The sequence below is a fragment of the Danio rerio genome, chromosome 11 (assembly GCF_052040795.2).
Source record: "Danio rerio strain M-AB ecotype USA chromosome 11, GRCz13ab, whole genome shotgun sequence".
NCBI classification, from domain to species: domain Eukaryota; kingdom Metazoa; phylum Chordata; class Actinopteri; order Cypriniformes; family Danionidae; genus Danio; species Danio rerio.
In genome coordinates this window covers 29,973,609-29,989,645 of record NC_141031.1, presented here as the reverse complement: position 1 = coordinate 29,989,645, position 16,037 = coordinate 29,973,609, and the positions used below count along the sequence as shown (strand labels likewise).

At 43.3% G+C, this 16,037-nt stretch overlaps 1 long non-coding RNA gene across 6 annotated transcripts in view; it reads right to left on the bottom strand.

Moving 5' to 3' along the window:
• LOC141376616 (uncharacterized) overlaps nt 1-12,168 on the bottom strand; it is a 131,628-nt gene extending 119,460 nt beyond the window's left edge. For 4 of the 6 annotated variants that reach the window (XR_015502662.1, XR_015502666.1, XR_015502667.1 and 1 more), the window contains exon 1: nt 12,034-12,160. This is a non-coding gene — a long non-coding RNA (uncharacterized LOC141376616). Of the gene's footprint in view, nt 1-12,033 lie in introns of all 6 variants that reach the window. The other 2 variants (XR_015502665.1, XR_015502664.1) reach the window with 2 other exon arrangements.
• Between the last annotated feature and the right edge of the window lie 3,869 nt (nt 12,169-16,037).

Here is a 16,037-nt window from a genome sequence, read left to right as displayed (position 1 = left end):
AAATTAATTGGCAGCGTAAGCTTGCGCAGGTGTGCGACATCTGCAATCATCTCAGCATATAAGCACACCTGAAGCCAGCAGACGCCATCCTTTTAAGCTGAAGAGACTTTCAAACAGCTAAGGGACAGTCATTATGGCGACGGAATATGGCACTTCCGTTCCCCTCCTCGGGGAACGAAGGGTTACTTCTGTAACCTCGAACGTTCCCCTTCGGTTGGGGAACTTCAGTGCCATGAATGGGAGAATATGGAAAGCGCCATAATGACTGCACCTTACCAACACCCCCGATGAGGAGATAGTCAAGCAAGCGTGACGCACCCACATCATGGGGGGCGCGGTCCTCCAACGTGTCCCTGGCCCTAATTTATCCTACTTCAACAGAAGTTTTACGGATTTAGATATATTTTTTGGGAAGTCGTGAGCATCTAGATAATTCTAGGAAATACGACAGTACGTTGGGAAGCGTGCAATCCCGATAGGGAGGACGCTGCGGAGGCCATCCGTTACCCAAGGGGGGGATAGATGGCAGAATTTACCTATGGACTAGCCCTAAAAAGGGGGAGTACGCATAGCAAAGAGTGGTTAGCGGAGAGGGAAGACACGGGTCCGCCCAGGGGGGGGACTTAACCGTGGCGGAATAAGCATATGGGATCGCCTAGTGGGGATCACGCATAGCAGGCACCTATACCCAAAACGCGGGCTGACCAGCGGGCAGACCTACAACGTAGTGGGCCAGCAAGTGACTCCTCCGCTGAGTCAGTGCTGGGGGCCACGGAGGAATCTGCAGGGCTCACCTGACGGGGAACTTTACTGACAGATAAAAAAGGCGCACGTACCTCCGTGTTAGGGAGAATGGCGCAGCAAGCGTGTTTCAACACCCTACCGAGTTGTCTCCTCAATCACCAAAGGGTTACCTAATACCCTTGAGGAAACCGGCTCCACTCGCAGATTGTAAAACCTTGCAAATGTGTTGGGTGTCGCCCAGCCCGCAGCTCTACAGATGTCTGTTAGAGAGGCGCCGCGTGCATGCGCCCAAGAGGATGCAACGCTCCGAGTGGAGTGTGCACGTACTCCCGGGGGACACGGCTGACCTCGACTCGAATAAGCGAGTGAAATGGCATCCACAATCCAGTGGGATAATCTTTGTTTCGATACGGCACTTCCCTGCTGCCGACCGCCATAACAGACAAAGAGCTGCTCAGATGATCTAAAATTCTGAGTACGGTCCACATAAATGCGCAGAGCGCGAACTGGACAAAGTAAAGAAAGGGCTGGGTCTGCCTCCTCCGGGGGCAGCGCTTGCAGGTTCACTACCTGATCTCTAAAGGGGGTGGTAGGAACCTTGGGCACATAACCGGGGCGGGGTCTCAGGATAACGTGAGAGTAATCCGGCCCGAATTCCAGGCACGAGTCACTGACCGAAAATGCCTCCAGGTCCCCGACCCTCTTGATGGAGGCCAACGCAACCAGCAGAGCTGTCTTCAGGGACAGAAATCTTAGAGATACTGATTCGAGTGGCTCAAAGGGATCGGATCGCAGACTCGTGAGAACGAGGGCGAGATCCCAAGAGGGCATGAGAGGGGGGCGAGATGGATTAATTCGCCTAGCACCCCTAAGGAACTGGATGACCAGGTTATGCTTTCCCACGGTGCCGCCAGCTACCGCGCTATGATAAGCGGAGATGGCGGCCACGTAAACCTTGAGAGTGGAGGGCGACAGCCTGCTGTCCAACTTCTCTTGAAGGAAAGAGAGCACAACACTAATCTGGCAATTTCGGGGGTCTTCTCTGCGAGAGACGCACCATTCAGTGAATAGACTCCACTTCAGGGCGTAGGCGCGCCTCGTGGAGGGGGCTCTAGCCTGAGTGATGGTATTAACCACCGCAGTCGGTAGGTTACCTAAGTCTTCCTCGCGTCTAGGGACCACACGTGGAGGTTCCAAAGATCGGGGCGAGGGTGCCAGATGGTGCCCTGTCCCTGAGAGAGTAGGTCCTCTCTCAAAGGGATCCGCCAGGGGAGGGCCGTCGCGAGGAGTGAGAGCTCTGATATCCAGGTCCGGTTGGGCCAAAGGGGCGCAACTAGCAGAACCTGTTCCTCGTCCTCCCTGACCTTGCACAGAAACTGCGCGAGCAGGCTCACTGGGGGAAACGCATACTTGCGCATGCCCCGAGGCCAGCTGTGGGCCAGTGCATCCGTGCCGAGAGAGCCCTCGGTCAGGGAAAAAAACAACTGGCAGTGAGCGTTCTCGGGGGAAGCAAACAGATCGATCTGGGCCTCCCCGAATCGCGCCCATATCAGCTGAACAGACTCGGGGTGGAGTCTCCATTCTCCAGGGCGTAACAGCTGTCGTGAGAGCGCATCGGCTGCACGATTGAGCGTGCCTGGGACGTGAATGGCGCGCAGCGATTTCAGCCGCGGGTGACTCCAGAGGAGCAGACGGCGGGCGAGCTGAGACATGCGGCGAGAGCGCATACCCCCCATGCGGTTGATATACGCCGCCGCCGCCGTACTGTCCGTCCTGACCAGCACGTGTTGCCGCTCCAGCACCGGTAAAAAGCGGTGGAGAGCGAGGAACACTGCCAACAGCTCTAGGCGATTGATATGCCAGTGCAGCTGGGCACCCTTCCAGAGGCCCGCAGCCGCATGCCCGCGACACACGGCCCCCCAACCCGTGTTGGAAGCGTCTGTTGAAACAACAACATGGCTGGACGCCTGTCCTAGAGGCACACCGGCCTGTAGGAACGAGGGGTCGTTCCAAGGGCTGAGGGCGCGGCGACACAGCGCAGTAACCGAGACCCGGTGTGTGCCCGCGTGCCATGCGCGTCTGGGGACCCGATCGTGAAGCCAGTGCTGAAGTGGTCTCATATGGAGCAACCCGAGCGGCGTGACGGCGGCTGCGGATGCCATATGCCCCAGGAGCCTCTGAAAGAACTTCAGTGGGACCACTAGTTTGCTGTCGAGCTCCCTCAGACAGTTCAGCAACAGGCGAGCGCGTTCCTCGGAGAGGTGCGCTACCATGGTGATCGAGTCCAGCTCCATCCCGAGAAAAGAAATCCTCTGCACGGGGGCGAGTTTGCTCTTTTCTCGGTTGACCTGAAGCCCCAGTAGGCGGAGATGCCGAAGCACCTCGTCCCTGTGCATAATCAATTGCTCCCGCGAGTGGGCTAAAATCAGCCAGTCGTCGAGATAATTGAGTATGCGAATGCCCGCGAGCCGAAGGGGCGCTAGGGCACCCTCCGCGAGTTTGGTGAAGACCCGCGGAGACAGAGAGAGCCCGAAGGGGAGGACCTTGTACTGCCACGCTCGACCCTCGAACGCAAACCGCAGAAATTGGCGGTGGCGTGGAAGAATGGAGACATGGAAATACGCGTCCTTCAGGTCTATGGCTGCAAACCAATCCCGAGGACGAACGCATTGGAGAATGCGCCTCTGCGTGAGCATTCTGAACGGCAGCTTGTGCAGACAGCGGTTCAAAACGCGCAGATCTAGGATTGGCCGTGACCCACCGCTCTTTTTGGGTACGATGAAGTATGGGCTGTAAAACCCACTCTCCATCTCGGCTGGAGGAACCGGCTCGATTGCACCCTTCGCCAGGAGGGCAGCAATCTCCTCTCGCAAGACAGGGGCGGACAGGGGGTTGACCCTGGAGAAATACACGCCCGTAAACTTGGGGGGCCGTTTCGCGAACTGAATCGCGTAACCGAGTCTGATTGTGCGTATGAGCCACCGCGAGGGGCTGGCCCGCGCTAACCAGGCAGGCAGAGCCCTCGCTAATGGAGTCATCGCTACAATCGCTGACGTACCAGCGGTGGGGCAGCGCGGAGTGGGTGTGCTGATCCGGGAAGCACGAGGGTCCCGCGGAAAAGCTGGAGGAGAGCGATTCGCTCTGGCTCCGCACCCTGACTCCGGAGAGGGGGCTGGAGGGCTGAGGGAAGGGAGACCGTCCCCCCAGCGCTCGTGAGCCACTGGCGAAGCACGTAGAGTCTGCGAGCCGGAAGGCAGCGCGTCCCGGACTGGCAGAACTCGTGCAGTCACATCCGGGGAAGAGAAAAAGTGCTCTTTTACTGATGTTTTGGTGGCACTGAAAAGTACCGTTGTTATCGGGGCCCCGCCCTCCAGCGGGGAAAGAGCAAGTTTCCTCTTCTCCGGATGGCCTGTCTCAGGGACGCTTCGCGGTCCGTTTACCGGACTTAACGGCGCCCTGGGCAGGAGGGGCTGCCTGCTTTCGAGGTGAACGCCGCGCCCGCTTGGCCGGAGGCGCAGGCGGGGGCGGGGCAGCACTCGTTGGCGGGCGCCCTCGGCGAGGAACAGCGGAGGTGGATGGCTCGGCGGGCGGAGCGGGCTTACGGCCACGCCGATAGATGACATTGCCCATCGCATCCGACTGCTCTTTCACCGCCTTGAATTCCTGGGTGAATTCACCGACGGTGTCGCCGAACAGGCCAGCCTGGGATATGGGCGAGTCAAGAAAGCGAACTTTGTCAACGTCGCGCATATCGGCCAGGTTTAGCCAGAGGTGGCGTTCCTGAACCACAAGTGTGGACATCGTCCTCCCCAGCGCACACGCGGCGGACTTAGTAGTCCGAAGAGCATAGTCGGTCGCGGTGCGCAGCTCATGTAATAAGCTTGGGTTGGACCCGCCCTCGTGCAGCTCGGCCAGCGCCTGCGCTTGGTAGCGCTGGTAGGTGGCCATCGCGTGCAAAGCAGAAGCAGCCTGGCCCGCAGCCTTATAAGCTCTGGCTCCGAGGGAGGCAGACAACCTACAGGCTTTGGACGGGAGGCGGGGCAAACCCCGCCACGTAGAGGCGCCGCGCGGACAAAGATTGACCGCGATAGCGCGCTCCACTGACGGGATCGCCTCATACCCCCTGGCAGCTCCGCCGTCAAGGGCGGTGAGGGCGGAGGCACTCGCAGCACGGGCAGAGAAAGGTGCCCTCCAGGACTGCGTGAGCCTACTGTGCACTTCCGGGAAGAAGGGGACGAGAGGCTTCGAAGGCTTCGCCTTCTGGTCCTCTACGTAGCACCCATCTAGTCGGTCCGGCCGCGGAGCTGGGGGATAAACCATCTCCAACCCCACGGCCGAAGCAGCCCGGGAAAGCACGGCTAACATGTCCGCTTCAGGATCCGATTTGACAGCGCTCACCTGCCCGGAGGGGGCGAGCGGGTCCGGATCTTCGTCGGACAGTGAAAGCCCACCCTCCGATGCCGCGGAGGACATCTGATCTCCGGTGTCAGCGAGTGTGAGAGCTACCATCTGGTTAGACGGATCACTCTCACCACCCGAAGCTTGGATGGAGCGCCGTGAGGAGCGAGAGGTCCGCGAGCCCGTGGGCGGCGGATTAGCTCCCGCTGAAACCCTCAGATCTGCCCGAGCGCCCGCTGCTTTTTTAGAACAGGAGGCAACTGGGGTGGCTCGCTCTCTTGCGAAAGTTAGCCGCGATCTTAGCTGTGCAACGGTCATGGCATCGCAATGACGACATGAACCGCCCGCGAGCACCGCATTAACATGCTGGACCCCCAAACATGCAATGCAGTGATCGTGTCCATCATCCGGAGACAGGAAACCCCCGCATCCAGAAACGCACAGTCGGAGCGCCATCCTGAAAAGGACGTGCTGCACGACTGTGTTGCTCTTTTAGGAAAGTTGCAACTATACGCACCGCTCTGGAGGACCGGACCCAAAGAACCGCAGGCAAGGGAGTAACCCAGCTCGACCGTCTGCCACCGCGAAGACCCACTCTGGACCGGGAGACACACTCGTTCGCTCTGAAGTGCTGATCAGCAAGAGGAACCCTCATCGACTCACTCAGAAAGGATCTGAAGCGAAAAGGATGGCGTCTGCTGGCTTCAGGTGTGCTTATATGCTGAGATGATTGCAGATGTCGCACACCTGCGCAAGCTTACGCTGCCAATTAATTTCATTCATTGGCCCGTTCAATACTCTCCAGATAAGCGGCTTCTGATCCGAATCCTCCCATTCATGGCACTGAAGTTCCCCAACCGAAGGGGAACAAAGGTTAATCAAGAGCTCATCGCTAATTAATACAATTCAGCACATTTCAACATAGAAATTTCTCAATGATTGAGTTGTTCAAAAGCGCAGGCCACATCTTGCCTTTCTTATGAAGTGACATTTTCACTCCTGACATTTTCCTCGTAATATAGTGTGCGCTGACAAATGACATCAACACATTACATCAGTTCTGTGCAACGATAACTCAAAGACGCAAAACCAAACTGTCCCACACATCCAACAAAGAACACAGTCCCAGTGTCTCACAACATCTCAGGCCTTTAAGTGGAGATAAGAGAGCATGAATGAAAGTGTTTGTACTCGGGCAGCGCAGGCCATTGACTGGGCGAGATGAGAATCAGACGTGCTCACCCTTTCGCTTATCAGAGCCCTCAAAGAGAACAGATCGGGACGATACGGAGGGTGCACAGCCCTAGCGCTCCACAATGGGAGAGATTGCACAAGATGTCAGAGCGGTTGCAAGGAGCAAATGCAAGAGGCGCAGGCTCATGTAGCCACATTCCCTGTGTTTTCTGAGGTGAGACAGTGGAACAATGCATCTTCAGTCACTTATGTGAAGAAAGAGGAAGCAGGAAAACAGAGGATGCTGGTTTTTGACACAGAATTTAAAGGAGACCCTGGGTATTAACACTTGCATGGCTTAATATAACAAATAATGTCTCTTAATCAAACTCATAAAAAAAAAATCCACATTTATTCTGGATTTTGGAGGCCGACATTATTTTTGATGTTAAAATTATGCACTTAGGAAGCCACTGGCACGGCCTGCTCCTATTTTAACACAACTCAGAAAATAAAATACTGAAGCGATGCCACATTGAGCCACTATTTGGTTTAATTTTCACTCAGATGGGTTTTGGTCTACCATTGATTTTATCCCCAAAAAGCAGTAATGCTACTCTGTTAACAATTTGTGTAAATTACACAGTATTTACCTGTAATAGGAGCTGAATTTTACCATAGGTCAGAACTGGGAGAGATTCTGGAAGTTCTCCTTTGTCAGATGGGAGCTATATCTTTTTTTTTTAGAATTCTCTGGAACATAATAAAAAATTAATTATAAGCACTTCTCTCTTTGTGTTGTGTCCTTTGGAAGCCCAAATACAAAACAGAATGAGCTCTGTGGAAAAAGCAGCATTTTGGATGGCATTTTAGCTATCTCAGCTACATTACAGTGCCTCTGGCCACGCCCCTTCGATGTGCAGGGTGTGTGTGCCAGGTGAATGCAGGTAACCGACAGCCCTTGTGATCTCACTAGCCCGAATGTCTTTTTTTGCAGTCCCCAAATTTCGTTCACTGTAGGCTTTCCTAAGCTAACTCTGTAAAAGCCAATGTCTCCCTTTGCATTGAACTTTCAGGACATTACATTTAGAGATGTTGTTTATGTTCACAAAGCTACATTACACATTAATTAAAGTTTAAAATATGATATCGTAGTGGACCACCCTTTTAAAGTTATCAGGCATCTTCTCATCCTTACAGACATTTATTTTCGTTTCTTTTCAGGTGTTTGTTTGAAAATTCCAAGCAAAAGCCACACAATGTTGCATTTTATCAGTATTTTGTGTCACCAGTTGTGTTGTGCTGACAATAAAAACATGAAGTCATCGAAAATATAAGACCATCCTAGCCTAAAATATGCCAAAAACAATGTATATCTTTAAAAATGACTTTATTCTGTCAGCTTTTCATTATTTTCTAGCAACTCAACAATCATTCCTCAAACATTCCTTATGTACATTACAGGTATATACATTACTGAAACGTCAAGCAGAAAACCCATTAAATATTTATGCTTTTTAGCAAAATCCGCAGTCAATAGTTTGAACTATGGCTTCAAACCAAGTAACAACCTCCTGCTGTTCCCCGTGAAGCAAATACAGAAGTAACTAAAACTGCAATTCATCGAAATTCTGCTAGTCCTGGCTCTATAATAGAGCAAATTTCTATTGACTCCACTGTTGAAATGGCCAACTTCACAACAACAAAAAAAACAGTATTTACAGTCTGGTATAAAGAAAGATTTTGGTTCCTATAGCTAATATTACCCTTCATGACAACTGTGAGAGGGTGAATTTTTCTCATCCGTTTCATTTATATTAGGTTATATTAAGTCTGCATAAATAAGGGCGTGTCCACTTGACTGACAGCTGGGTCTCGCTGGTCGCAGTAACTTTACCTTAGCTGATTCCAGCTGATTAGCCGATGAACTCGGCATATACATCATACTTTTGTTTTGCTTTTTGTGGTTTTACACAGTCAGTTGCTTTTTGGAATTATTTCCCACAATTATCAGATAATATGGCATGCTGTGGGCACTTAATTGCACTAATGAACCATTCATGTGGCCTCCCATTTCCCAGGTGAGTAAAATACTTATAGGCCTTTACTTATATACCATATCTATGAATCTATTTGTTTTATTTATGTACTGTAGAAAGGTTTTCATTTACATTTTTCTTTAAACTTGTAAAGCAAACTAACACTGACTATATTTTAAGTATTTGGAAGATATTCACATTTCTCTCCTGTAGAAAAACATCAAAAACAATGTTTAGTGTCTCAATGTATTATAACAGTGTTTTTAAAAGTCTAAATCCTTTATTGATATAGCACACAACCAAGCACATGTGGTCAGAACACAAACAAGTCACAGGTAATGAAGTAATAAGCGTTTCTCCCATAGAAAAGCCTGTCTAAGCAAAATGCTAGCAGGCGTCTGCAGCTACGCTCACGCTCCACCTTTTTCTCCTTATTTGGTTACCCATGGTTGGAGCGGTGACATGCCAACAAAATGGCGCTGGTTGGCCATGCACACTTCTAGCTTATTTTTTTGCGCTCTTCAGAAACATAAAGGCGACAGACTGCATACAAAGCTTCTTTTAATTTTTCAGCATGGATTTTACTCAATATCTGGGGGTGATTAGACTCCCTGTGAGGAATAATCAACAGAATGGAAGACCTACATACATCGGTTCTCTTCTTGTCACACATTTGTATCAATATTTTGTATTACATGCCATTTAAAAAAATTGCAACAGGTAGCACAAGTAGCTCAGAGATTATAAGTATTTGATGTCATGCACAGTACCTCTAAATAAATGGTGGCTCACTACTGCAAAATAAATCTGGATTTTTATGTGGAATATAATTTTCATCAGTAGAGACATACAACTCTTAATACCGGGGGTTCCCTTTAAACAAATGACAACTATAGTTTTACAACAGAAACCTTCTTGACATCAGCAGTGCTACTGATATCCAGAAATAGCCCATGGCAGGTCGATGCCTGGACATCATCCTGCAAGCTTTCAGCGGCACCACTCCTAACAGGTGGCGTATTTTCCATGGCTTGCTTTGGAACACCACCAGAGCAAGTTCCTGGGAACAACCCAATTTACGGAAAATAACAAAACCACTGTTCTCAGGGGACGTCCTCCAGCTTCCGACCTTTTCCACAGAGATCTAAAAGGATGAGCACAAGCGTCACACTAAACTTTGCTCATGCTTTTAGAAGAAAGGGCGGAACGTGATAGTCAGTGTTTCTTCAGCTTTTGACATTTTCATGTTTTTGTTTTCTTAAGAAAGAGTGAAATTGATAAGATTTGATTGTTAATACTTCCACAATTATGAATAATTTCCAATGAATAGCTCTATCAAAAGCTGCAATTTTGACAAAATATGCAGTCTAAAAGAACTTTGCTCTAAATCAGTGGTTCTCAAACTTTTGTCTTCAAGTACCACCTCAGAAAAAAAAATTGTCACTCCAAGTACCACCATAATGAGCAGTATTGAAATACAGCTCTGTACAAAACGAGGCAGATTAATTACTACTATGAGGAATATTTATTATTGTCAGTCACTTTAAACATTACAAATAGTTTGAACATTAACACTTTACTGTGCTTATATGTAAAACAAACAAACAAACAAACAAAACTAAAAATGTCAACATTTAAATTTAAATATGCTTTTAAAAGTTAAAAATGGTAGGTTGCTGGTCTTAAAAAGTAAAAAAACAACAACTCATGTACTTAAATGTAAAGTATTAATAAAAATGTTGCCTGGTCCTCATAAATCATATTAAACACATATAAATCACGTCATCATATTCATATACAAATAATTTTTATTTTTAGTCTAAACGACATATTTAATTCCTCCGCGTACCACAAGTGCTACACGTAGCACAGTTTGAGAACCACTACTGTAAATTGTAATGATTTGCAAATATGTATGGGATGTTTTCATCCACTCTGGGGTGATTTTGAGTCCTAATTCGGCCATAACTTTTTCTGTGTTTAAGCTAGCAGAATGATTGTTGATGACAAATCTTATTTTAACACAAATTTTAAAAAAAATGCTTTAAAAAAAACAAAACAAAAAAAAACTCAACAATATACTCTGGGCAAATTTTATATAATTTTGTTATGTTAGGGATGAAAACATCCACTGAATTAAACTGATGTAAAAATGCATCAAACTACTAAATTGCTTAGAAAATTACAGTATTTTAACTCTTCAATTGCCAATTTCACAAATGATGTAACTGATTTGGTTAAAAAAAACACACACACACACACACACATAAAATTACGTATTTTCAATATAAAAGGAAATTGTGAACTGATTTTTTTTATTTACCTTTAATCAAAGCTTTGGCCTTTGATGCATTGTTTTTTGATGTCCATTGACTTTTTTTTATTACAAAACCATGACACCATGTAATCAAGCAGTTTTGATTGTTGGTGGTTTTCCCCGTTGGGAAGAGGTAAAATGTGTAATTTTTACTGTTGATCATCAGTTGGAACCATTAACCCTTTAGATAGGCCTGTACTAAAAAGGTTTTTGTTTCTGGAATTTATATGGAATATGACATCCAATTAAAGTGTCTGTGAGTGTGTGAGAGTGACCTTTGTGCACTTGCCTTGATGTGTCTGAGAACTCTAATAACAGATTTCTTTTATCTTTTCCATGATGACAGTAAATAATATTTTACTTGACATTTTTCAAGACACTTCAATACAGCTTAAATTGACATTTAAAGGCTTAACTAGGTTAATTAGGGTAACTATGCAGGTTAGGGTAATTAGGCAAGTTATTGTATAATGATGGTTTGTTCTATCAGGAAAAAATATAGCTTAAAGGGGCTAATAATTTTGTCCTTAAAATGGCTTTTAAAAAATTAAAAACTGCTTTCATTGTTGCCGAAATAAAACAAGTAAGATTTTTCCCAGAAGAAAAAATATTATCAAACATACTGTGAAAATTTCCTTGCTTTGTTAAACATAATTTGGGAAATATTTAAAAAGAAATAAAAAAAATCAAAGGGGGCAAATAATTCTGACTTCAACTGTATGTATATATATGGCTGATTGCCATAGCGTTATGGATGTGACATTTGCAGTAAAAATTCAAAACATAAATTCGCAGAGAAAGTATACGTTAACATTATATTGAACCATCTGTTTATATTTTCCAAAACAACTAACCACAGAGTTATGGGATCAAAAAAATTCAATCTGTGAACATGTTTATACTTTAAATGAGGAAAATAAATAAGCGTTATGGATGTGACAAAAAAATATATATATATAGCTTACCTAAACACTGAAATTACCAATTTATTGATTCATTCACTAAACAGTAATTTACTATACAATCAAAACTCTAAAAAGCCTGTTGTTCATATGTAGCCTACTTTTTTTTTTTTAAACAGATTAGACTAAAACAAACAAAATCCACTGTTGAGCGATGGTTAGGGAACAAAATAACTAGCGAGGGTGTAAAAACTGTTGGGTACTGCTGTTATACAGAATGAAGTTTTTAAATATATACTGTTTAAAAGTTTGAAACAAAAACATTATCATAAACAAATGTCAACCGTGTGGAAAGAAGTAGAGGTTTATTAAAGCCGTGAGGGTTGTCAACTTGAAGTTAAACCAGACTACATGCGACTGCAGCGAACCAGTAATCAACTGATAGCTTGAATTACCTCACCTGCTTTTATTTGAAGTGAGACCGGTGATTTTGAATCTCTTGAACTTGAAGATCATCACACACACTACATACTACAGCTTCTCTTGTTTTGGTGCCCTCAGTCAGTATTAGTGGAGCTCCCTCTAGTGGCCTAAGGGTAAATTAGCGCCGTCAGGTAAAATGACAAGCAACAAATTACTCTATTTTCCAGAAAAGTTTTATTTTATTTGGACCAATCCTGATTGCAATTTAGACCGTTTGTAATGATTTTAAATATTCTTATTTCATTAACTAATGCATTATTTAGCTATTACATGTATTAAAAAAACATTCACACATGAGCAAAATAGTTTAATAGATTTCTTATTTAATAATTAAATACATATGTTTTATTTTAATTTACTAAAACTTTTAAAATATTTTTTAAATACATACATACTTTTTATTTAGTAACTATTATGAAAATTTATGTTTTTTTTAAATATATATTTTATTTTAATCAGGCATGAGCAAGCTTTTAAAACAATGTTGTCATTTAATTACTAAACCATTATTTAGTTGAGTTGATTTAGTAATTATTACTAAAATATATTTGACTTTTATTTTCAATCCAGACACGTCAGAAGACAGCACGCAGCCACCAGTAACATTCCAGTCATACACAGGGTGACAACAGTCTGCAGTAGTTCTGCCTTCTCAAATGTTTCTACCCATCAGTCTCACAAACACACATCGTATCATCGCACAGATCCAGAACAGCACATGACATATGAACATACACCCAGCCATCAATCAACCTGACACGTTATGCTTGAAAACGTTTTCATTATAGCATGAATGCAAACAAGCACGCCGCTGTTTGTCTACGTGTCTTGCCACAGTTGTGTTTGTCCATAAATCAATGCCTGATTCATAAACAGATATGCATGGGTGCACTGCTTACAATAATACAATCTTTAATGAACAGTTTCATGTGTTGGCATTAGATGTCATTTGTTTCACTGCACTGTAAAAAAAATCAAAAGCAACCTTAATTTCTTTAGTTGAATCAGGTTAAACTTACAACCAGTGGCAGATTTATTGATTTAAGGCCATGGCGCCCAACATTCCAACCTTTTAATTTACTTGTTTATTTATGTAGTTATTATTTGCTCTTTTTTTTCTTATACAACATAATCTTCTTTTCTACATTTGTATCTTAATGTAATCTCTACATTTTAAATGATTTTTTCCCCTGAATGAATTCACCCCATTGATGAGTGGGGGTGGGGGGGTGGGGGTTGTCAACATCAGACACCCTTGCCCAGGTGACCCAGTTAAGGTTGATCAGACCCCAGCTTGTGTCCCAGTATCCATCACCCAATGATCAGCCCTCTTTATCCATAGCCATCTTGTGGCTTTCTCTGCAGCTTCACAAATGGACTTTAACCGCCCTCTTTTTCTTAGCTGCTACTGCTAAGCCTAGTTGGTTGAATACTTTAGACTCTAAAGATTAGAGAGTGAATGCCTGCAAACCCTCTACAGCCCACCTCTGTTGGCTCAAAGTGGGTCTTCCTGCCCCCTTCCCAGCACTTCTCTTCTAGCTCTTGGTATAGCGTTTCCTTTCATTTGTCTCCTCCATCCACTCATCCCAGGGCAGTGTGAGTTCAAGCATTATCAACTGTCTTGTTGCCTCAGAAATGAGAATTATGTCTGGTTGGAGTGATAATAATAATAATAACAATTATTATTATTATTATTTTTCAAAATTGTTTGTTTCTCAGACTCAAAGCGCTAACTAAATGAACTAAACTAAACTGTTGTAACTAAATAGACACATGCACTGGTTAAACCCTCACAATACAAAACATGATAGAAAACTATGTTATTCATAATTTCTATAAACTTAAAGGTATGTTTGGGGGTGCGCAGATTTCCTGGGGCCCTAAGTGGGCCGCTTACCTCGCTTATTAGTTAAATCTGCCCCTGATTACAATTTCATTTAATTTACATTACATTAAAGTTACTTAAGGAAACAGTTCTACCCAAAATAAAAAAAGAAATTACTCACGATTTACTCAAGTGGTTCTAAACTAGGTTAAACACAAAGCAAGATATTGTGAAGAATTTTTGTATAATAAATTAATAAAAAAGAGCAGTCATTGACATCCACAGTATATTGGAATGAAAAAAAAGGAAGTCAATACCTGTTGTTTTCAGTGTTTTTCAGTCTCGTCCTTTATGTTCAACAGAAGAAAAAACTGAATAAGTGGAAGGAGAGTAAATGATGACAAAATAATAATTTTTTAGGGTGAACTTTACCTTTAAACACGTGACTTAAAAGTTAATTTGAAACATGTTAGGGTTACATAAATTAACCTAAAAATGTATTGTCAAGATACATAGCCCCCTGTTTATTTTTCCCCAATTTCTGTTTAACAAAGAGGTTTAATTCAACACATTTCTTAACATAATAATTTTAATAACTAATTTCTAATAACTGATTTATTGTATCTTTCTCATGATGACAGTAAATAATATTTTACAAGATTTTTTCAAGACACGTCTATACAGCTTAAAGTGACATTTAAAAGCTTAACTAGGTTAATTAGGTTAACTAGGCAGGTTAGGGTAATTAGGCAAGTTATCGTATAACAGTGGTTTGTTCTGTAGACTATCGAAAACAAATATAGCTTAAAGGGGCTATTAATTTTGACCTTAAAATGTTTTTTTTTTAAATGTAAAACTGCTTTTATTCTAGCCAAAAAAAAAAAAAAAAAAAGCAAATAAGACTTTCTCCAGAAGAAAAAAATTCATCAGACATACTGTGAAAATTTCCTTGCTCTGTTAAACATCATTTGGGAAATATTTAAAAAAGAAAAAAAATCAAATGGGGCTAATAATTCTGACTTCAACTGTATATATATATATATATATATATATATATATATATATATATATATATATATATATATATATATATATATATATATATATATATATATAAGGTACATCTGTCTAACTTCTCATTAATCTCTACACAGCAAACTTCTCGATTTTATGGATATCAAAAACTGCAATGTCATTCTTTTAGTTTCATGCCACTAAGTGAAAGCACAAAGTATCTATTGCAAAGTGCTGACACATTGTTTACATTAATATCTGTGTGACAGATTTAAACGGATGAGTCTATAATGATATAAACAAGCCTTTGAATTTATTTAGCTTGGACAACATCCAAAACGGTGCACATTTACCGTTCATGCTTCACACTTGCAGTACAATTATTTCACTCAATGGGTATCAAAGGAAGCCAGGCAGAACTTTTGTTTACAGTTTATAATACCCCATCTTAGGTTCTCTTGGGCATCCACCTCATTAATAAAACTATATTAAACCCAAAGAGAAAGCAATGAAGGCTGGCATAATAAAAAAGGGATGCTTTTGCTTGCCTTGTTTACCTCAGATAAAAAAATTACTTCCAAATATATGCACATTTTTCTCAGTGTTGGCCCTGTATAATGCATATAAAATCGCAATTATTAAACCCAAAATATGATACTTCACTAGATAGTCCCTAGTGTTTAGGAAGTTAAATGATTGAAGTGCTAAAAACACATTAGGACTTGATATAAAAAGAGATATGTGAAACAATGAGAACTCTCTGTCATTATTGATGACAGAACATAATTGTTTTGTGTCTCAAAAGCTGTATAACTTTTTAAAATAAGACATATTATGGTAATTTAAAGCATTCTGTCTGTAGTTTATTGTTATTTCATCCCAAAACTTTAGACCGAAGCACAAAATGTTTCTATAGCAATAACTGCAATTTTATGCGAGGATGAATTCAGCTTTAAGATGAGAGTGAGAGATCTTTCTCACTTTACAAAAGATGGAAGAGTTGAGAGAACATGAATGGAATGCGGGTATAATGAAGATCCGTCAAACATGGAAAAAGATAATCATTATTCACTGGAGTCTCTGGGCATAAAAAAACAAGATATGAAAGGAAAATTGTCGAGATGATTTGCCGTCGGAAAACA